This window comes from Corvus kubaryi, unplaced genomic scaffold, assembly GCF_017639235.1.
Source record: "Corvus kubaryi isolate FWS band 111438036 unplaced genomic scaffold, C.kubaryi_AGA036_p1.0 37308, whole genome shotgun sequence".
NCBI lineage: Eukaryota > Metazoa > Chordata > Aves > Passeriformes > Corvidae > Corvus > Corvus kubaryi.
This window is the reverse complement of record NW_024581096.1, coordinates 16,166,899-16,189,841: the sequence shown is the minus strand read 5'-3', so window position 1 is coordinate 16,189,841 and position 22,943 is coordinate 16,166,899. Positions and strand designations below refer to the sequence as shown.

General features: G+C 42.7%; 1 protein-coding gene across 16 annotated transcripts in view; it reads left to right on the top strand.

Moving 5' to 3' along the window:
* Positions 1-11,261, top strand: part of CELF4 (CUGBP Elav-like family member 4) — a 702,112-nt gene extending 690,851 nt beyond the window's left edge. For 13 of the 16 annotated variants that reach the window (XM_042028752.1, XM_042028753.1, XM_042028749.1 and 10 more), the window contains one exon: positions 9,083-11,261. The gene's annotated coding sequence lies outside the window, so the exon portion shown is untranslated. Of the gene's footprint in view, positions 1-7,145; positions 7,234-9,082 lie in introns of all 16 variants that reach the window. The other 3 variants (XR_006016178.1, XR_006016177.1, XM_042028748.1) reach the window with 3 other exon arrangements.
* Positions 11,262-22,943: the final 11,682 nt, after the last annotated feature.

Below are 22,943 nucleotides of genomic sequence, written 5' to 3'. Positions count from 1 at the left end.
AGGGCACAGGCAACCTAATTGACCCTCCTGAGATCTACGAGCTGGACTCAATCAGGAGGTCATCCTAGGGGTCTGCTGAGGAAAGGAAAAGGGTAGCAGGCATCCCTATCTAATGGTCAGCAACTAAAACAGGAGAGTGTAGCACTGGTTTCATCATCATTTTGATAAGGTCTACTCAATCTATAAAGGGAAAAAGCAGAAACGGTGGAGACTGGACACAGAGGCTTTCTTACAGCTTCCCAATTAGACTTCGTTCTCAACCATGTACATTTTTTTAATTAAACTGTTGGTACAATGCTCAGGAGATAGAAAACTCCTTGAGGCCCCCTTGTAATAAAGAACCTTTCATTGTATGCAGAAAGGAAGCTTAATTTCCTCTCTCACCTAATATTCACCTGCAGCGAAAGTAGGGGTGAGCACTTGGTATGAGGCAGGATAAATGCTCCTCAGGGCACAGGACCCACTGGCTTGGCCATTGGGAGGGAAAGAGGTGGCATCCTTTGCTGGAAAAGTAGCCATATAACAGTCATTTGACCTTTCGCATCGCTGCGTCTCAAAATGACCTGAGTTCATTGCACTGAACTTTGCCTGCAAAGCTCTTGGTTGGCAAAACAGAGCTGAGAGAGGAATAGAGCCATAGCTACATCTGCATGAGCACGTAAATTCTGCGTGTTGCTGAGGAGGGTGGACAGGGCTGTGACCACTCAGACCTTACCAAGCCCTTAGTTGCTCCCAGCTGCAGCCCTGGCAGTGGGCAGAGCTCCCTCCTGCACCAGCCCACCCTAAATCCCACTCTGCCCAGCCCAGCCCTTCCTCCCACCACACACCTCCACGTCTTTTTTGGGACTCCTCCACCACCCTTGTGACCCCCACCACCCTGTGGCCACCTCTTCTGCCACTGCTCGGGGGCAGAGTGAGAAAAGGAAACACTGCTCAGGGAGCCAGTGACATTTTCTGACTGTCCAAGCTGGCTTCTCCAGGAGCAGCTGCTCTGTTGTGGTGCATTTTCATCTGCTGCTTGAGACTAATGGCTCTAGAAAAATAGATAAATCAGAGGTGGCACAGCTATTGCTGCTTGACAATTTTTCATCAAACAAGCTGGGGGAGGAGGGGATGACCAAAAAGTGACATTTTGACCAAACTGGATGTTTCCTCAGCAAATTTTCATTCCAGTAGATTAAAAAAGAAATGCAAACAGCACAAAAAGCATAACTGTCTTGATTAAAAATGTTGGCCTTCAAAACACTAAATTCCTCTTAAAAATGGACTGGTTTTCAGACTGATTAAAAAAAGGCAAAATTAATCTATTTCTCTGGCCACCTCCCCCACCCCAGATTTGTTTTGTTTATTAACTAAAATATTCACATGAAAGAAAGCCAAAATAATGACAATTTTCCTCCAGAAAATAATTGTCATTTTTCAACTAGCTCTTAATGTAACATAGTTAAATGAGAGCAATCCTAGTAACAGCACTGTACAGCAAGTAAGTCATACAATTATTTGAAAGAAGGGCATTGCAATTTAAGACCTAATTTTTATCATCACCTTAAATTTATAAATGGGAAAAATGAGGCAGGGTCATCGAGCATATTAAAAAAAAAAACCAAAACAGAGAAAACATTAGCATTTAAAATGCGGGACTTCCATCTCCCTGTTAGACCACACTGGCTTCTCCGTTGTATGTGTGCAATTGTCTCTGTTGATATGTATGTATATGTAATACCTCTGTACATATACATGTGGGTCTGTTGCTGTGCATTTTCATGTATATAAAGACTCATAGATACAATCTGCCTCCTTTTTAACCTTCAGATGTTAGAACTGAAGCATCTGACAAAAACATTCTTCCCCCCCCCCCCCCACTGAAAAGAGCACCCCAAGAGACCAGGTAAATGTGTTGATGTCTGGTATAAATGATCAGGCTTCTTTTAATCCTAGCATGGCTGCAAAGTCCCCTTCACTGCACTGCCCTTCCCACTCTAACACATTTGAGCTCCTAATCTTGGGCTCACCACACAGCCTTAGCAGTGGTTGTCAAAGGGACGGATTCTGTTTTGGAGAGCCCTGCCTCCTTTTTCCACCTCTGCCAGACACTCCGGGGAGGAGCTGCGGGGGGGGGGGGCGGGGGGGGAGAATCTGTGTGGGTTGGTATTGGGGTACAGTGAAGAGGAGGACTGAGGCATAAGGAAAGCAGAGCCATCCAGCATTGGAGGCAAAAACAGAGAGGGAAATTGCTATAGAAACAGTACAAAAGGCAGGGGAGAAAAACATTGGCTGGAATTTTAATAATATTGATCAGCTTCAGAGGCAATAGCTGTGAAGATCTATCACCAGCAGCAAAAACATGTCCAGTTCCTTCCAGTAGGTGTGCATGGCCACAGGCTCCAGCAGACAGAAGGACAGGATTCTGACTGCAGTTTTGGGTACAAAGGCACACATGTGTGTGTAAATGGAGATTATTATATATTGTATAAAGGTGAAGAAGTCAGTATATGCCACAATCAGAGGCTTCCGTGTGAGCACAGGATGCTGTCACTTTGCTGCTGGAAGAAGTGACAGCCTTTGAGTTTCTTCAGGGGGAGGTTTCTTACCTCCAAGACAAGAAAAGAGGGATAGAGATGATCAGTGGAGACTTAACTAATAAGGACTCAGGGGAGAGACATGGTAGAAACGATGTGGAACTGGAGGCAGTAGATTTCTGCAGGGGAAGAACTCAACCTGGTAGCCCACCATGATGGTGGCAGAGTTGGGACAAATTTGTGGTCCTGTGAAGGCACAGAGCAAGCTTGTACCTGCTTCTGGCTGCCTTTGCAGCTTAGGAGATATACAGTGACTGCTGCTGTGGCACTCACCAGATAGTCAGGGACTGTTAGGCTTATGCAGCAACTTGCACACCTGCTTTAAGGGTATCATGGAATCATAGTATAGACTAGGCTGTAAAAAAACTCTAAAAGTATTGAATTCAATCATTAACCCAGCACTGACAAGTCCACCACTAAACTGTGGCTCTAAGCACCACAGCTACACCTTTTCTAAACATCTTCAGGAATGGTGACACCACAAGGCAGCCAATTCCAGTGCCCAACAAGCCTTTCAGTGAAGAAGTTTTTCCTAATATCCAATCTAAACCACCCCTATTGCAACCCAAGGCTGTTTTCTCTTGCTTTGTCACTGGTTACCTGGGGGAAGAGACTGACCCCCACCTGTCTGCAACCTCCTTTCAGAGGGAGAGTGATAAGGTCTCCCCCTCAGCCTCCTACTGTGCTGAGCCCAGGGGAACACCACTACTGACCAGCCCCAGCTGGATGTCATTCCATTCACTCACACTCTTTGGGCCCAAACATCATCCAGATCTTTACCCAGGCAACAGTGCACCCATCCAAGCCACAAGCAGTCAGTTTCTTCTGGAAAATGCTGTGGGAAATGCTGTCAAAGGCTTTACTGAAGTCCACATAGACACATTCCCAGCATTTCCCTCATCAACTAAACAGATCACCTTGTCACAGAAGGGGATCATGTTGGTCAAGCAGGACCTGTCTTTCACGAACTCATGCTGACTGGACCTGATCCCCTGGTTGTCCTGCATGTGCTGCAGGATGGCACTGAGGATGATCTGCTTCATGAGCTTCCCCAGCACTGAGGTCAGGCTGACAGATGTGTAGCTCTCTAGATCCTCCTTCCAGCCCTTCTTGTGGATGGGCATCACACTGGCTAACCTACATCAACTGGCACTTCTCTGGTTAACAGGACTGCTGATAAGCAACAGAGTTGCTTAGTGAGGGCCTCTGCCAGCTCCCTTAGCACCCAGTACCACACTCGTGGGCAGTGAGTGCCTCCCACAGTGCGGAGCTTATCCTCACAGTCCAGCCAGGAACTGCTGTTAAAAGCTTTACTGCAACAGAGGTGTTTGTAGCATTAGGACTACGGTGCTGACAGCACAGGTTGCAAGGACATGACTAGATTTATGTTTGTCTAACCGTGGCTTTAACTGAGATTCATTTTCCCTGATGGTATAGACCTACACTGTAACTATCCCCTTCACAGCAAGTCAGTCAGCGTCCTCATTATAACCACGAGAGAGATACTGGGTCCTTTTGGCCATGACTCACAGTCTTATCTGAAACAGTTCCTAAGCAGGAGTGATTTGGGACCTACAGTCCCTGTGTGTCTCTACTAATACTGTCCTAGAGTGATCTGTTCAGATGAAGATGTCTTGAATCCCATCATTAGGACTTCATGCCCTTATCTCTCTCCAGTGTTCATGGAGAACAGTCCCAGGCTGTTAGGGACTTAGGTGCTTCCAAGAAGAAGTTGGGCGTTTACCAGATTTATTTGTCTATGGTTTGTTCAGTGGAGCAAGATCTTGGACATGTCCCTTGAGACTATCAAAGGATCTTCTCCTGTCCACTAACAAGGTAGCTGCTGCAGACCCCCGCTTTTCATCTGGTGCTTGAAACACAGACCCAAGTTATGCAGACAGGATGACCACATGTAACTCTTGTGTGAAAGAATATTTTCAGGTGGCTTTTTTCTTTTTTTTTCTGTTTCTTTAGCCTCAGCAAGTCCTAATCCTTCATCTGTACATATAAATGTTTGTGTGTGTGTGTGTGTGTGTGTGTGTGTGTGCACGCATGTGTTTCATCTGCAGTGTCTGAGGGTGTCTGTGGAGGACAGGCAGAGGGATGGTAGTACCACCTCCAAAGCAGTGGTCACTGACACACCAGCCCGGTCCTTCCCACTCTGCACATTAAATCTTTTCCTCAGTAAAATTACAGCAAAGGACCTCTCCCCAGCAGCTCCTCAGCACAGTTGCCTGGATCTAGCATCCATGTATAAACCCACTGCCCACTAAGCTGCACTCCTGACCCTGCAGCGGGTGCTATCCCACACTACAACCCCAGAGAGGAGACATGTTGTTGCTATTCCCCAGGAATAGAGCAGGATATTGTTTGCTCCACCAGATCTCTCCCATTCCTGTTGCTGCCTTCATCCATCCATTGAATCAAAGCTTGTTAACCCTTCCTTTTCCTACTGGCACAGCTGAGGTAAGGAAAGAGACAGGTCTTGCTGTGATGGTGCTGACAGCTCTCCTTCCTTTCCCAGCTGCTTGTTTTTCCTGTGTTATGACATGGCCAGAAAGCCCAGTGGGGTAAGAGGGATGCCAGAGATCTTTTCCTCTTCTGGAAGCTGTATAGCTGACACTATTTGCTCTTGGGTACCTAGGGACACAAATGACAACAATTCTATCCTGGGCCATCTTCAAAAGGACAGTTTTCCCCATCTGGGCTTGTGAAATAACTGTAGACACAGATCTTGCATCTGCCTTGGGGGTACCAGGCAGATGCAAGGTTTGTCTATGTCAAACCCCAGGAAGCTCAGGTTGACACTTTCAGATCACCAAAGGGCAACACTTTGGGGCCAGGCCATCAAGAAGAAGTCAGCTTCAACCAAGACAGCAGCCAACACTGGGAAAAGTGTGTAGCTGAAGCCAGAGCTCAGATGAGGGGTTTAGTTCAGCATCATCTCTTGTCAGCTGAGCATAGCTGCTGTAGCCAAGAAAGCATGTTTCAGTTCACAGAAACAGTAAAGAAACCCCAGACAAACAAACAAAAAGCTAGGGAAAGAATTTTCGCTAGCCAGTGTGCATGACTTCAGGATAAGAACTGCCAACAATATTCTTGTGACACCCCGACAGGAGGTGAAATTTCATTCGTGTGCAGTGACTTTTCAGAAATAGGCTGCGAGGAGAGATATGAGCCCTGCCAAGGGACAGAAAGGCAATACCTGAGGAACAGGGTGCATAGCTGCTGACTGAGACAAGTGTATTGTTCTGTGCAGTGATTTTTGGTGTACTGAGGCAAAACTCCGTGGCCCAGTAAAGGGACATTTTCCTTCATAGGAAAGGAACAGGGTGTTTCTACAGATTGTAGCAACCAGCCCCTGGCAGGTTTTATTCCTTTTCCTTTTCCTTTGTCCTTTGCTTTTTCCTTTCCTTTCTCCTTTTGTTTTTTCTTTTTTTTTTTCTTTCATTTCTGCTTTATCTCCTTCTCTTCTTTCTCTTCTCTTCTCTTCTCTCTTCTCTTCTCTTCTCTTCTCTTCTCTTCTCTTCTCTTCTCTTCTCTTCTCTTCTCTTCCTCTTCCTCTTCCTCTTCCTCTTCCTCTTCTCCTCTCCTCTCCTTTTCTCTTCTCTTTCTCTTATTCCTTTTGTTTTCCATTAACTTTTCAATTCAGGCCAGAGCTAAATTCCAAAGGAGTAAATGTCCTTCTTTTAATGACGCTGATTTAGGGACCATTGTATCATCCGAGTCCTCCTACAAGTCTGCTTCACACACCATACCAGCATTGCTGTTTCAGAGCCCGCCGTCCTGTGAACTGCTAAATGGACATGCAGCAACCAGCAGTAGCTGCTTTCCTTTTTGTTTTTCTTTTTTGTTGTTGTTGGTTTGGTTTGGTTTTTTATTTATTTATTTATTTATTCTCAGTAGCCACAGCAGCTCTTGGCCTATTACTCCCCCACAATTTTAAACTTGTGATGTAAACCAAATCCGAGCGGTACCTGCTCCAGAGTCCATCCAAGGCAATGGAGAGGCTCCCAGAGGACTCTGACCAGCCATCCAGTGAAGCCCAGGTGGCTGGGGGTGGTGTGGGGAAGGCCGGTGCTAACGAAAGCATTCTGGTTGGCAGTGAATGTGTTTATTTTCCAGACTCCGCAAACCGATCTGTGTCTGCGCTCATCCATTCAGTGCATGCTCTCCTCAACAGCCACTGCATCACGCTCTGTTCCTGTTCGCTGTTGACCGTGTGTCCACATTTAAGTGTGTGTTTTATGTGTGTGTCTCTGGCTAGGCCTCCTCCATCCTTTTTTTTTTTTTTTTCATTCTTCCTTATTTTCTTTTCTTCTTTTCCTTTCTTTTTTTCTGTTCAGTTAGTTTGTTTTGCTCTCATTGTTGTTTCGTTTTCTATAGTTTAATGGCAAGTATTTTCATTAGAATTTTTTGATTGATGCTGTGTTTGTAACTTTTTTTTTAATTATTATTTTTATATATATCTTCTTTCCCCACCTTTCCCCTTTTCCACACTATATATAAATATATATATATAAAAAATCTTTTCTTCTTTTGTCATTCAATCAAATTCCAACCAAGAGCCAGTCAAATCCACCACAGTCTCGCGCTGAGCTAGGAAAAAAGTTCTCGTAATGACATGAAAGTGGAGAATACAGTTCCCCAGGCCGTAAGTTCAAATCAACTCGAAGTTGAAAGTGTGACATGATGGCGTCATGTAACAAGCTAAGAATTGGTTGCATGACATGCCGTCAAGTTTCGTGCAGGTGCCGTGATTGAAGCATTTTTCTTGGATGTTGTATCAGTTGATGATTGGCCAGTCATGATCACATGTGCCTTTTTTGACTTTGTGCTGCCACAATTTTTTGCTGTGCTCATTTTCGTTTCGTTTTTGGTGCTTGCAGTGGTTTCTTTATTTGTCGTTTGATTTCTCGTCAGCGTTTTATGCTTCTTTAGATGTCACATAGAAGGAAAAAAAAAAGATGGATTCCTAATTCTTTAGAAAAAAAATGGGATTGTTATAACTACAGATAATTTGGAAAAAAATATAGAGAGAAAAATGTGTGGTTAATTTTTTGCACTGAAAATCTTGTGATTATTTTTTTTTTCCGGAGAATTGGGGCCTTTTTCAATTGACACCTTTTTTTTTCCCCTTAGGATATTTCAAATCACTTTCTAAAAATTAAAAAAAAAAAAAAAAAAAAAAAAAAAACCGGAAAAACCAAATCAAAACTAAAAAGACTAATGATAGTAATGGTAGTTTTCAAACTATAGTAATCAAAAAAAGCAACCCCAAGAAAAGCCTCATTGTATGTCTTTTCAAGAATTCCTAATTCTAAGGTGCCGTATTACAGCAACTCCAGCAAAAATTAATTGCTTAGAGGGAGGGAGGCATTGAGTGGGAAAAAAACCCATCCAGATCAAAAAGCAAAATGCATCTTTTTGTTTACAACTGAAAAAGGGTCCTTGACGAGTGTTTTTTATTTTTTTATTATATTATTATTTTTGGTGTTGTAATTGTTTAGACTGCTGTGTACGGTTTGCTGTTTGTTGAACCAACAGTGTGAAAACCTGCCAGCATGGATTGATATTCCGCATGACACTTTTCCACCAGAGTGGACCTTTTGCAGTTTCTAAGTTTCTTGATGTAATAAATCACCGAGTGTATAAGAAGAACCTGCTTGCTAGAAGGAGATAAGAGCTAATCCTTAATGATTAAGCATCCTACTTAAATGTCAAGCCTAGTCGGATCATGATTATTTTTTTTAATTTTTTTTTTTATTTAAGAAATGTTAGCTTTATTTTTTTAATTTTTTTCAAAAAAAAAGTTTATTCTAACAGTCTTTTTTATTTAACCTCCTATAAATTGCCTGTTCAAAGTCTTACTTTCTGACATTCACAAAGGAGTAGATGTTATTGGCAGCTACGTCTCCACAGAAAGCTCATACACTGTCAGAGATGGCACCCCATTAAAATGCAGAACTACCCTTTTCTGATGCCTTTCACCCTACAAAAGCCTGCCAAGCAAGATTGTGATCTGGCGTTGTAAAGCGGCACTTAAAAATAATTAAAATGCCGCTGTCTTCACATACGTAGTGATACAGATTTACATAGACACGCCCTAATATTATTTTGATTTATTATTATTACTAATAGGAACAATTGTGTTTTTCTTTATCATGATCGTGACTACCTTGCTTACTTTGGGTTTGATCCGGTTCCCACTGAAGTCAAGGGGAATCCTTCTGTTGATGTTAAGTGGGAGCAGAATCAGAGCCAAGGCCTTCAAAAGCAAAACACCAAAGCAGAAGCCCCATCCTGTCCCAATTGAAGGGAGAAGAAAACATCCATTACTTTCAACAGGAGCAGGATTGGGCCAAAAAGAACAGGCTTGATTTTAATTTCATTTTCATTTTTAGGTCTTTTTTTCCCCCCTGTCTCAAATATTCCCCCCACACCTTCCCTACTTCCCCCTCCCCTTTTTGATTTAATTTGCAATGATCTTCTTCATTTTTTAGGGCAGCAGCTGAATGGGGCCACATTTAGAAAAAAAAAAAGTATATATATATTAAAAAAAAAGTGAACTGTTGGATTACACCTTTGACATATCAGCAAATATCAGTCAAGCTGAAGACTTCAGACCTATTCTCTCTTTGATTGTTTAGACTGTAACATTTCTTCAAGAAAAGTATCACATCTGCTGACTTCGAAGGACATGCGCTTGAAAACAAACAAACACATAAAGTAAAATCAGAGCAGGAGGAAGATCAACCGGGATTTCTGAAGAGACACTGATATCACCACAGCGGCTTTTCTTCAAACAGGAGATGCAAACCTGGATACTGGCAAAGGAGTGCCTGTTTGCCACCAAGGATGCAGTTACCATGCGAGACCCATGGTAACAGCCACTGAGCATCTTTATCTGTCATTCCTTAGCTATATAGGGACCAAAGGACAAAACTTTTTACCGCAGACTTGTAGCTGTATGTAAAATATGGAAGTTCTTTCCTTTTCTCTGAGCTGTTCCTAAAACAGTTTTTGAGAGCGATTATATGAAATATGTAAAACCTAAAAAAAAAAAAAAAAGCTTAAAAAAAAAACCAAAAAAAAAGCCACAAAAAAAACAAAAAAAAAGCCACAAAAAAATTACAAATGCTTAAATGCTTTTAAAACGGCAAGATAATAGTTCTTTGATACTTTGGGAGGTTCTTTGGTTATACATTAATTAGAGTCTATGAAGCTTTCATATGGTTTTCTGTATACTACGCAAGGATTGCGTTGTTAAAGGCAGGTAAGATGGATATCTATGAAAAGCAAAAAAAAAGTAAATAAATAAATACATAATTAAGTACATAAAAAGGCATAGAAAAGAGAAAGGAAAGATGGTTGATATTAAATGGAAAACAAAAAGGTTTGTAAATGCTTCTAACTCTCCCCATTTAAAATCCTAATAGTTGTACAGAATTTAAAAAAAGAAAGTTTAAAATACCTATATAATAGAAAAAATTAGACAACATAAAAATAAAAAAAAAAACAAAAAAGCAAAAAAAAATAATACTACATAGAAGTTAGCGTTAATGCTAAAAACAAAGATGTTGTAGAACTGTAATTTTTGTAGAGTTTAGATTGAGCATAAATTCCTACTCTCTGCCAATTGCTGTTGGATGCTGTTATTTATCGAGGAGAAAAAGGAGAAAAATGGCTATTTTGGCAGCTTTTTTAACTGCAAGCATTCCAGCTATTAAAAAATAAACAAGACAAGACTCAATTCTGTAGACAATGCAAATGGGAAAAAAACAGCTGTCTTTTTATCAGACGTTAGTTCTAACTTGAACAACAAAACACAGCTAAACGCTTCATGTCTTCATGATCTGCTGTCCGCAAAAATCCCATCATCCTATGCTTCAGTAGCTTCCACATTTGCTCTAGAAACCTTCAGGGCAAGGGATTAGCCTAGTACCTTAATCTTAAAAAAGAAAAAAAAAAAAAACTAAAAAAAACTTTAAAAACCTAAAAAAAAAAAAAAACATAAAAAGTAAACTAAAGAAACAATCTCTTTGAAGAATTTCTGAAACTGTTTACAAGGAATTTTGAAAAACAGGGGGATGTTTAAAAAAAAAAAGATGCTGGCTCTGTTTTCTGTAAATAAATTTGCATATTTTGTAGGACTTTTAATTGTAATGATAGAGAAAAAACAAGGAAAACTATTTAATGAAAGCACGATATTTATCTTTGGTAAATGACTTTAGAGCAGTTAAAAATAAGACATTGCTTTAAAAAATCTGACTCAGAAAAAACAATGAATTATTTAAGAACACATATATTTTAAAGTATATCATATTTATTATAATTTATTTTCACAGTCTTAAAACTTGATTTACATCATTCTCACACTTGTTTGCATCAATTGAGCAGTGTGATAATTGTTTTTGATTATTTATTTGGTTATACTTCTGTTATATTTCAGTTTATGCTCTTGCTTGTTTTTCTCAGTATTTTTTAATCTCAATCTCGAACATTTTTTCTTTATTCTTTTTCCTTTTTCTTTTTTTTTCCTTTTTTTTTTTTTTCTAGTGTTAATTTTGATTACATACTGGGCCTGACCGTGCAGTCCTTACTCTTCCAAAACTCTCATGGGGATATAACGAGCATTTTGCCAGAGTAAGGACTGAAGCAAACTGAGCCCACAGCTAGGAAGTACAGATGTGTAACGCAGCTGCAGTTCCATACAACTGCTCTTTCACTCTCAATTCCCTAAAACTCCTTGTAATCTTCTGTAATTATTGAATGACGCTTTCCAGCTTAGCCCTAAATAAAGCACAGTTTAAAAAAAAAAAAAAATAGCCGTGTTCTTTACTTCTTGATGGCTTTCCTTAATGTGTTTGCTTTGAGAACAAAATGAATCCATTTCGACTCTTTCATTAATATACATTGTTTGAGTATCAGAACAAATCCCTTTGTTATATAAAACGTATCTCATTGGATTGAATTAATGACACTGTTTCATTTAATGTCTGCTTGATATTCCAGTGTGGTTTACCTTAAACCTAGTAGGTTAGAAGATCAAATAATGGTACATACAAATTAGTGTCATTGTAGCTCCCATTTGAAGCCTGTTGTTTGATTTCACGCTCATGGTTTTTTCATGCTGATAACTATAGAGGCCAAAGCTCGGGACATTGCTCCTTTTGCTGCTTTGGGAAAACCCTGTGAAATTCAGCAGTCTCCAGAGATGAGGCTCAATTTCTTCCTGAGCATCCCTCACATCTTGTCTTTAGAATGGTTATTTTTCTTTCCCCTGAAATGGCTGTACCAGATCAGCTGAGCTGAGGCTAGGGCTGAGATCAGGAGCCTTTGCATTTTCTCCCTGATTCTTGCAGCCACATCTGCATTTGGACACGTTGCACAGGCTAAATCCACCTCTAAATGAGTCTAATGTGTTTGTCCATAATTTGAACTCCACAGATGGAAGGAGCTCTATTAGTAGAAACTCCTATTATTAATACTATGAGTTAGTTAAGTCTGTTCGGGGCAGTAGAAAGAAATGAAATATAAACAAGATGATGAATACAATGAGTATTGTATTCATCAATGAACATGGTCAGTATTTGCTTTTCTTCCAAATGTAAAGGCAAATACAGAAGGGCACACGTACCAAACCCATCCCTGCTTTTCAGCAAAGATGTTCTGCAGAGGACAGAGTAGGCTAAAAATGTGGGAGCTTGTCTCAGATATCTCCGAGAGAGAAAATGAGGACTAGATCTCCAGAAAGAAGAGGTTTCTATTCCAAAGGTTATTCAGCATCCCATCCTGAGCTGCAGGGATGAACAGACAAAAAGCACAACCTCTTACCTTGGCCAGGCTGAGAATTAAGTGTGGGGGAGGGCTGATGAAAATCACTACTTGAAGGAGGAAAACACCACAACAAACAGGGAAGACTCAATTTCCCAAAGTGGAATAGCAAAGGGAGAACTAAAACGTGCTGCCTGATTGTCTCCCCACTTCCTAGGCCACCTTCCCCACCCTCCCCTGTGACCTTCAATCTCCCCAGAGCTCTTCCCTATCCTCCTCGAGGTAGATGCTCTGTCTCTGTGGTGTGAGTCACATCCTGATGTATCTGCAAGAACACATCCATTTCATCCAAGCAGGATGGGCTGCACCCCTGGGGCATCCAGCTGGGAACACTTCTGGCCAATGAGATACAGCTGGGGGCTGTTGACTGATGATTGTGAGACAAGATTTGTCTTGTTTCAGGTACCCTGCAATACACAGCAAATAAAATATCCAGTGTTGGAGGGCAACCAGCTCCCAAGGGGAGACCAGAAAACACTGTTAAAGATGACTCTATGGCTTAGATCAATACCCCTAAAAATGTTTCACTTTACAGAAACGCCTTTGGGGTAACTGGATTGGGGAATCTGGATGTGAGGATAAGCAGGGACAACCAGTGACAAAAGAGAGACTATGCCTGGTCCTGACCTTTCTCCCATTACATCCCCATGCATTACACTGCGAGCTCAAAAAGTGGTCAAATCTCTGAGTTCAGCCCCCAGTGAACAGAGAGGCCCCACAAGGGGCCTCCGTTTACACTGGAGGTTCATTTACACTGGTGTGCTGGGGAAAAAAAGCACTGCTGTCACCACACTGCTGGCTAAACCAAGGGATGGATACTTGCCATACTCAGCTCTCTTGTTGTGGTAGAGGCACAGACTAGAACAGAATGGGCTGAAGCACAAACATAGACATGAACTTATGGCTGGTTAAAACACCCTTCTCCAAGGTGTACAGACACGTCAGCCCTGATTTAAGTGCTGGTATCAGAGAGACTCCATGCTTCTCTCCAGAAGAAGTTCATCCATTTCCACTGCAGGTGCTGCAAAGCAAAACAAATTGCAGCACAAGCCTGCTCAGCATGGGGCTGTGTTGCTGGGGCAGGCAATTAACCAAGGAAACATCCCATGCGAAACAATGAAAATTAAGAGAGAGCCCAGGTCTACCTGAAAGCCTGTAGCTGCATGTGTGTGTGCATCAGCACACAGAACACTGTATTACAGAGGTTCAAAAGCCATTGCATGTTTGATGCTGGCTCCTCTCTCTAATCTGTAGCTGCTAAATCACATTACATGAAACTAAAGGGTTTTTTAAAGGTCAAATATTCATCTTTCACCAATGTTCTCCTTGGTACCACCGTGATTATAATAAATTGCAATCCCATCCCCATGAGTAGTTGAAAGTTGAAGGCAACATCTGGTACAAGAACAGGGTACGGTTTGCTGTCATTGTTTGTGGAGTCCCATGGAGACACCTCAACCAAAAATCACATTTTCATACCCCTAAGAAAGCAATTAATTCCCTTCTGGAGTCTCTTTTCCATATCAGCATTTCTTGACATAGCTACTGAGCCACTCTCCCCTTGCACGCAACAGGGTGAAATGATTCCTCTCCCCACCTCCATCCCATCCCCACTCCAGGCAGATGTCCATTAGAAAATGTTCTTTTATTAAAAGATGATATGAACTTTGAACAAGGCTGCAGAGCTATGCCTGTTTTCCCTCTGTATAACAAATATTAAAATAACATTTGGAAATGTCCTTGCAAAGCAAGGTGAGGACTTTTCCACCTCCAGTATTTCAGTTTCCAATAACACATTTCTCCCTGTCCCAAATATGACCTGGGGGCAATGACTGTCCTATAGGCCTAGAACCATGCAAGGTGTTTGTGGTCCCAGGAATACCTCACACATCACATGGGGATTGGCAGGTGGGGATACTCATCACCGGGTGCTTCAGTGCAACACTCTGCAAGACTGTGCTCTGCACCACTTGGAGAAGGAAGCTGCTGATGCTTGTCCTTAGTAATGCTCCTTAGCAAAGCTTGTTTGAAATGGCCTGACTTGTCCTGCAACTCCAGAGACAATGAAATGGGGACAGGCTGCAAACTCAAGGCAGCCAACTGTTGAGTCTGAAAATGTCTTTTGGAATAGCACTGCTGTCTATTACTTGTTGAGGAAATCAGTTCTTAAAACAGGTTTCAATACCACAGCTTCTCTCTCACTACAGTAAACACCCACTTTAAAGTAAACACATCCCCAAAAACACTCAGAAGGTTCCAAATCAGAGCCCTTGTGTTTCATTTATTAAGGGTGTGAGATCACTCTGGTGTCTCATAGAACCATGGAATTGTTTGAGTTGGGAGGAACCTTTAAATGTCCTCTAGTCCAACCCTCCTTGCAGTGAGCAGGGATATCTCCAGCTGGATCAGGTTGCTCAGAACCTCACGCCTTTGCACACTTGTCTTCACCATTGTGAAAGCTTCTGTGAAAGCCCGCACAACCTGAAACCGTCCCTACAGAGCCACTAAGGAACCTGTGTAACATCAGCGCTGGTAAACACACAACAAATTCTGGTAGGAAGAAATACCCTGAAAGCAAACACCCTCTCACCATGGCATTCATCAGTCATCCTGAATTCTGGGTCTCAATCTGGTAAGTTCTGAACTTAGCATGGACCACCTCAAGCAAGCACAGATGGGGGAAAGTGTTTGCTTGCACAGGTACAGGTAAGCACATGCCCTCCACCTGTAAACAGCAGCCTTGCAGGGTGCCGTGCATCCACATGAGACACGAGAAGAGCAGGTTCAGATTCCTTCCCATCCAGATGAAGTTTGCCCCCTGAGACTCCTGTGACACAGAAGATAGCCCTGATTATAAAACGGTAGGTCAGTCCAGGGAGGTATTCACAACTCCTCTTGTTGATCTTGGGTCTTGTTTAGAAAGGTGGAAAGAGAAATGGAATCAGGGAGTGAGTGACTCCATAACCTCTCCTAGGAGAGAGACCCAGGGTCCTAACACCACTCCTGAATATGATATACATCATACAGGACACCAGCTCTCACCTTGGTACTCCTTAGTCTGCTCCTTGTGGCATTTTCTTGGGGTGCAATCATTGCTGGGCTGCTGGGCTGCTGGGCTGCTGGGCTGCAGATACTGCTTTCAGCGCTCAGAAAGAAGAGATACAAACATGCTGGTTTGCAGTCAGCTGGTGAGTGGGTGGGTTAACTCTCCCCAGTGGGGAACCACAGCATGACATCCCAAAAATGGGTGCATGTTCCCCCCCCCGGAGAGGGAGAGGCCCTAAACTTCTCCTCACCCTTTGAGGCAGATCGGATCACGTATTTTATTTTCTTCCATACACAGCACAGAGAATGCAATTCCCTAATTCCATTTGGTGAGTCCTACCAGATAGCAAAACACCCACAAATTAGCCATCATGACTGTGATGCCTCCTTTGTGAGTCCCTCCTACAGAGGGTAAGAGAGACGATTCCGCTTCAGCGAGCTACAGAACACTCTCCCAAACTGGAACGGTTGTCGGAAGGCATATTGTACACAGATCCTCCTACCAACTCCTACAAGAAAAGATTACCTTCTTTCAGCTAGAACAAAGAGCTATTAAGTGAGACAATGGGCCTAGCAGCATTGGTGAACCATCTGTCATCAAGTGTTAGACATTAGCAATGTCTTTTTTAAGCCAAGCTAATAGAAGCCCCCAGACACTGTTACAATGGCACACAAGCACAGATGAAAAGTGTCAGCCCAACTTACACGTGTTTTAACTTCTTCCACTTGGTCTGTTTTCTTACTGCTGCTTCCTGTAGCAACCCCAGAGCATGCAGGACCACACAGACTTCTCACAATAACCATCAAACTGCACTTTGCACCACATTTCAGACAAGTGCAGCAGAGTTTGCTCTGGGGTGCAGGCTGGTTTGGTTTGAGGACTGGCAACCAGGAGACTGATATGAGACACTTTCCCCTCTAGACCCAGCTCTCCTACCCCCAAGGGACAGCTAACCAGAACACCTCTAATTGTGCTCCAGAACCCAAATACCAAGGAAGGTCCTGAGTCCCTGTTCACAACTCTGATAGCTGATAAGCAGCAAGCAGCCAAGTGTAGGATAAGAGAAGAAACATAAGATTTAGACTGAGACACACAGAAGACTGAGGAGAGCAGGCTGGCCCTATGTGTGGGAACAGTTATCAGGCTCCTCTGCCCAGTCTAAGCATCCCACTAAGTCAAAAATCCTGTTCTGTTCTGGGTTGTACAGAGCAACCCAAGCCCAAACTGGATAAAGAGCTAGAGAGCTACGTGGCTCTGCAGATTAAGCTCTGTAGTTTAAGCAGGAGCTGTCCTGTATCTGGCTTAGTTTACACCTTCAGTTTCCAGCCCAAAAGCTTGACCTTAAAGCTTTACTAAGTAAATATTTTCTCTGCTTGATTACCAAGCTTTTGCAGTGCTGGGAGGTAGCTGAGTTTGAGTGAAATACTGGACATTTAAGGTGTTTTATTTTTTCTAGAAGTAAGGAATCCACATAAAGCAACACATTTACCTGAAAGACTTACAGTTCAAATCCAGTTTAATCAGAGACTGGGGAATTTTTCCTTCCATGGAGGGATGGATACAACCAAATGCTAAATTTTAGGACAGGTTTTCATGCATCAGACTTAAAGGAACATTCCCTCCCCACAAACCAGAAATGGTGAATAACAGCAGGCAGAGCTCTGCAGCTGGGGTGAGAGGACAAACTTGGCCTGAGTGGCCTCTTCCCAGGTCATGTGAAATCTTTGGTGGTCCTGGATCAGAGGGGTCCCTATCACTGCTCATGAGCCCAGATGGTGCTTTTTTCTTGCACTTTCAGCTGGAGACTCAGGAAATGCATGAGATGTCACTTCCCAGTGGTTGGTCCTCCAGGGCCTGAGCACGCAGAGCCTCCTCGCCTGTCCCACAGGTGACGGGTGGATGGTCATGGCCAAGCATTCCACCTGCCTAAATTAGGAAACAGCTTCTGTGCAGATGGAAACCAGTAAATCTCATCTGGGAGGTAGTGGCTGAGAGAAGCCAAGTGAAGCGGGAAGTGAAACAGATTAGCCATGGATTGTACTCACCATTTGAAACAGCCTCAGAGAGTGCACATGTGGTCAGGCTCTGCCTGCAGGAGAGAAGTGCTGGTGTTTCTGTGCACCCTGAGCTGAGCAGCAGCAACTCCCAGTCAACAGGCTTGAGGTGTGTTAAGGCCAAGAGACCACAGGTTCACAGGAAAGCAGGATTCATGGGGCATCAATCCAGCTTCTCCCACTCTCTGGAAATGTAAATTCAAAGACAAATATAGAACAGGGACAAAACTGGAATTCAAGCCAGGGGACAGGTATTGGTCAGCATCACATGGCAAGAACAGAAATTATATGGAACAGAGACTTTGAGATCTTCAGCTGTTTCACTTCATGACTAAACTGTACAGTGTGGCTGGTATGGAGACTGAGTGGGTGTGAGGGTGGCATGCAGCACTGCACATGCTAAGCAGATCACAAGGGTCTTATATGACCTGCCTTGGTCACTGTGAAGTGGCACAATTTTCATGGTAACTGGAAATACAAATGAAGAGGGACCACTGCTCCACAAATTTTTCCTGTGGCTGGTCCTTTGTAAAGCTCCTCCCATGTCTTTCCAAGTAGGGTTGTCAGAAGCATTCAGCAATGGCCTCTTTCTGCAGCAAAATAAGTTAATAGGAACATTTACAACTGTTTTCAGTGAACACCTTACAAAAGTCAACAAGAAACTGCAATATTAGTGTGTCAAAGGAGCCAGAATATCCTGTCCCAACATGCCCATCTTTTACCCAATAAAATCCACGATTGGTGTGACAAGCTGTAATAGACGAACAGCTATGATCTGTCATTCTTCTGTGTGAAAACACCTTTAGCCCCTTGCCTTATCAGACCTAAAGTCATTTCTTTGGCAATAAGATCAACAGAAACCTCTGTATTTTTCTTCCAACAGTTAAATTATTTATGAGCTTTGAAAATAATCCCACTTTGTCTTCTAACCCTAGTTTTGCATATATACATGTCGACCCCTGTGAATTCTTCAGCTAAAATATGCATTCATTACAAAAGCATTTCAGGGTATTTTTTTCTTTCCTCTTTATCTACTTGTTTGAATATGTTGTAAACTTGATTAATGTTGCCTTCTAATCTCTTTCTTTCTAGAGAGAACATCTGGAGCTCCTTTAACCTGCCTCAAATAAAAAATAAAACCCAAGAGACAAACAACCCAAGTGGCAATGTCACACTTCCACAACCCTTTCCTTTCCCTGGCCATCCATCCCTTCTCTTCCAAGTGGGTGGACACATTAGCAAAACTTGTGTCAATGAACCTACAGGGCCGTGGGTTTCTACTAAAGCCCCCTTCCTTATGCTCCTACTAACCTGCTTAGTTTCAAGCCTCTCTCAGACTGGAATAGTTTGGGGAGATTTATGACAGCAATTCTTCTGGTTCCTTTCACAATGTGTTTTCCACTATTCTCATCTATTGCTCTGCCTACATGCATCATTTATTTAATACCAGTCACTAGCAACATTAAGCTTTTTTTCTTTGCCTTTTTTTTTTTTTTTTTTTTTGAGGACGTTTCCCCTTGTACCTGGAGAAATCATGCAGGTAAATAACATCTGAGCCAACAGCCTTGGACCTGCCTTTTCTGCCTTCATCCAAAGCTTTCCATGGGTATCAATCATCCCCGAACTAGGATTCTTCTCATTTTAATTATGCTAATATCGCCATAATTTCATTCTCGTTAACAGCAATTGAGTTTCAGTCTCTGCAGATGGTGAAGCTGGACAGTTACCAAGCCACATGCCATCTTGAGAGGAGGTTATGGACCAGTGCTTAGCCTGTGGCAGTGCTGCTCAACACCGTTTCTGGGTTGCATCAATTCACTTTACCCATTTGTGAAATGACATATGCCTTTGCCTCATACTGGTTTTGAGATTTACAAAGGACACTTCTAAAAATGCAGAGGCCATTGCCCATCTAGCTCATTCTTGTTACAATACAACCCTGCCCGCTTTGACAATTTCAGATGAAGGCTAGAGAGGAATTACACTATTAATTTAAAGTGGCTACAAAGAGGACGGACACTCTTCACAAGGAACCTCAGGAGAAGATAAAGCAGAACAAGTACACGTTGCACTGGGAAAAGTTTCTTCTCAACATAAGAAAGACATTTTTTACAGTGAAAACTATCAACCACTGGAACAACCTCCCCAGGGATGTGGTAGAGTGCCCATCATCGGAGGTTTTCAAGATGCCCTTGTATTGCACTGAGTTCTAGGTAACCTCATCTAAGATCCCTTTCCCATGAAAATTTGGACCACATGAGCTTTCTAGGTCCCTTCCAACATGGGATGTTACATGATTCTGTGGTCCTGTGGTTGCTGTAGGTGTGCACAGATGCATATGTTACCATGATAGACACCAACCCTCTGAACCTCCCCAGAAGAGCAGGTATAGACCCCAAATCATGGCAGTGCTGATGGGAAGGACCTCTGTGGTTTTCTCATCCAGACTCCTCCTGAAATTAGGTTGGGCCTTCTGAGTATGTCCCTTGTTATTCTCACAAAATAAAGCTAAAGCTATTAAAGGCTACACAGGTAAATTTGTATGACCACAGTCATACCTATGCTGTGGGACAGGCACCCAATGCAGCCCCTCTCCTCACCATTTTCCAGCCTGACAGATGAACCAGGGTTTGTTGCATCTCCTTTCTGGACTGGGTTTCTCTTCCAGGAAAACCAGTGTGGGTAGGGTGAGTGGTGAGCACAAAAACAAGCACCCAAAGAAATGTTGGGGTATGCAGAGGGACCAGGACTTCCATGCACCTTATGAGGAACTACTCTGCCCCCACACAGCAGCTCCAGTTCCACCCAGTGGAGAATAGGTGGTTCCCAGAGGTACCATGGATAACCCATCACTGGCTGTCCTCGCCAGGCCAAGTCCACCTGTACCATCTGCGAGCTACTTACACTTTCCAGGCACAATCCCAAGTACATCTCAGCTCTAAGCTAAGGGAACTTCCACTGCTCCTTGGCTGACAAGCAGAGCAAACTTCAGCTTAAATATGGCTACAAGTCAGAAATCAATACGCTATAAACCAAACTGCACCAGTTCTGCAGGAAGGGCCTGACATTGTGACCAAAATTGTGATGAATGATTTTACATGGATTTGATGTTTGGGTTGTTGGGGTTTTTTTTTATCTGAGTACAGAGTCTGGTAAGGCTCTGGTAAGGCAGATAGAAATTATGATGGTCTGTTGCAGATTTCTGGTCTGGAGAATATATTAAAATCTCTTCAGGAGATGATATCTGACCAGCTTCTTATGCAACTGTTGCCTCCTCCTACTCCATGACAGCTGACCTCCCTGAATCAAAGTAAGACACAGATGGCAGCTGCACAGATGAGGTAAACATGAAATGGTCTCTGTGACAGCCCAGAAGAGTCATTGTTTTCCCGTCCCTAAATCAGATGGCAATCTAGGATCCCAGCCAGACCTATCTTCCCCCAAGCATTAAAAGCAGACAAGGAATGAAAAGACACTGTAGTCGAAAGGGTGAGAAACAGTTTCACTAAGATTTTGTGTTGCAGTAGGTCTTCAGATACTTTTAGGATATACTTTTAATCCATGGCAAGGACTTTGATTTTCTTTAATTATTTCATATATTGGTGGGGTATTAATTAAAACATGAGAGAGAGTCACCTTTTAAGGGCAAAAGGTTTTGAATTCTTCTCGCTGATCAGCATGACAACAGTATTTATGCTGATGGCCAAAAAGGACATTTCTGACTCCAGTTCCATTTCCAGAAAACCTCATGGTGCATTATTTGAATCGGCACACGTCGCCAGGGGTTGAATAAGACAGTTTCTCCACACTCCACGACAGAGTACCGACACTTACTAAATTATGCTGTTAAATACTGTAGTATGGCTATAAAAGACAATGAAGGCCCGTGGAAAGATGCCAGCCCCTTTCTGAGAGAGAGAGAGCACTTTTTGGAACCCTGCCTGTGGTCCGTAATTTTCACTTCCTCCTACGACAGTCTGAAGTGACATGAAAGGACTTGTAAAGTCAAGTCCAGGAGGATGGTGGGGATTTGAAGGAGTAAAGATAAAGTTAGAACGTTGATGGTAGCATTTGACCAACTTGAACTTTGCCAGGAAAGAAGGAAGGAGCCAACTCTCCCACACATCTCCATAGCAGACCACACTGGAAAAAAAAAAAATTCCAGCCTGCAAAATCTACATTTTTCAGCCCAGATGGGGCCAAAATATTGAAAACATATGAACCTTTAATGAAGAAAACTGCTCAATCAAAAGCAGCAAAACTTGACAGAAAAGTTGCTAGCTAGCAAGATATTCCAGTATTTCATGGGAAATGGCCCTTGGTGAAGGAAAAGAACAAATGGCAGAGGATGGGAGGATGGAAGAACGGCTTACACAAACTGAGTCTTGTCAGGTATTGCAGCACTTCACATGGACCTTGACCTGTACAACCAATAATGAAGTCCTTTAAGTCCAGCAAGCTCAAAATTAAATACCTTTTCTTACTAGTGATTACAAAGGAGTTGAAGGATAGAGAAGGACTCAAGATGGACCTCTGTGAAAAATATTTCACCAGGAAAGATTTGTCCTTCTCCAGTGGTCATAATATGACTTGTCACACTCTGTGTGCCTAAAACCCTTCACTGCAGGAACACAGACAAAATGGTGTTGCACACAAAGCTTAAAAACAACACTGAGGAGCAACAACAGAAACAAAACCAATGCATTCCAACTGTTTGGGTCAAGATGGTGCCTGACAGACAATGCACACAATATTTTGCCCTCCTGTTCACTACCACAGTTCTACAGAGGCTGGTTAGTTCATTAGAGGAAGGCTCAATCAGAGGAATGTAACAATGGGGTGGAGATGGGTGAGCCAAATTCCACAGGAATTTTAGTCTTTTATGTTGACACATATCTTCATATATTTCTTATATCCCCACACCTGTAAATTTATACACAAATCCAGCCAACCACTCAGCCTAGAAGGTGTGTCCTTAGTTGTCTTGCATGTAAGCCATCATAAGATGGTCAAAACTGGAGAGCAGCAGAATTTTCTTAGCAGCAGTGTTTGAACAGAGAGAAACTTGGATTTACCCAAAACACCCTATATTCATTTTCTGGGCTGGGCATTCACTGGAGGTGATTCTTTGTTACACGTTGTCTCTGGAACAGACCCAGTTTGAGGCATGATTTTTGAATTCATTAAAAATTCAGAAGAACTCTGGTGGCTGCAGAAAACCTTCATATGGTTCCTAGGGATAACTGTCAGCAAAGCTCAGAGGTACCTTATTCCACACAACCTACTTCTTAAAACTCTGTCCAGCCCGGGCCTATGTGGACAGTGATTGCCAGAAGTACTTCTTAGGGAAAGGATTTGAAAGGAGCTGTTAAGCCCCGTGATACAGGGCAGCCTGGAGAGCTCCTCCCCAGCCCCTCCTGCCACCGT